Source organism: Pristis pectinata, chromosome 2, assembly GCF_009764475.1.
Source record: "Pristis pectinata isolate sPriPec2 chromosome 2, sPriPec2.1.pri, whole genome shotgun sequence".
Classification (NCBI taxonomy): Eukaryota; Metazoa; Chordata; class Chondrichthyes; order Rhinopristiformes; family Pristidae; genus Pristis; species Pristis pectinata.
This window is the reverse complement of record NC_067406.1, coordinates 1,702,689-1,703,447: the sequence shown is the minus strand read 5'-3', so window position 1 is coordinate 1,703,447 and position 759 is coordinate 1,702,689. Positions and strand designations below refer to the sequence as shown.

At 41.9% G+C, this 759-nt stretch overlaps 1 protein-coding gene across 5 annotated transcripts in view; it reads right to left on the bottom strand.

The window, feature by feature from the left end:
- Positions 1-268: 268 nt before the first annotated feature.
- LOC127567459 (uncharacterized) overlaps positions 269-759 on the bottom strand; it is a 453,787-nt gene continuing 453,296 nt past the window's right edge. For all 5 annotated transcript variants that reach the window (XM_052010397.1, XM_052010399.1, XM_052010395.1 and 2 more), the window contains one exon: positions 269-759. This exon is cut by the window's right edge. The gene's annotated coding sequence lies outside the window, so the exon portion shown is untranslated.

Here is a 759-nt window from a genome sequence, read left to right as displayed (position 1 = left end):
CAGTGCCAACAACTCTCAAGAAGCTTGACACCATCCAGGACAAATCAGCTCATTTGTTTGGCACCTGTCACGAACCAGCAACAAAAGAAACACACTGAGCATGATTCAGTGTTAAAAACTATTTTATTAATCACTACTTATGATAATACGTAAAATAAAAGTAAAAATGTTAGTATGTTAGAATTCAAAAATGTTAAACCTTGAACGTTAACCCCAAAAACTAAACTCTTCGTGTGTGTGTGTGTGTGTGGCAAAGTCCAACAAGTTCCGGAATGGTTCTTAAAGTTCAGTTCCGCAAGCCATAAGGTGAAACATGAGCAAGGGCTTCTTCAACAACCACCGTTGTCTGAAGATAAGACGTAGATGTAGAGAAACATAGAGAGAGTACATAAGAAATCCAAATGTTCCACGATGGAACCCAAACGACACTTCAGTGTTTACTCGGTAGTGACTTCCTCACCCCGAAAAGCATCCGAACCGTGGTCGTCCACACACAAATACCTGTTTCCTTCTACAGGTCAGCAACAAAGTGAACTCCACCGGATTACTTCCAACTTCCATACATGGATTTCAGTGGCAAACACAGTTATTGTTTCTCATCCATCGATAGAGAAAACAAGCAGGCTGGTGTCTCTCTCCCTTCTCTCTCTCTCTCTCCTTTCTTCGACTGACCTCTTCAACAACGTCATTACGTCCTTTATCTTCTATTGACGTAAGCACGCCCCAAACACACACACACACACACCACACACACACACA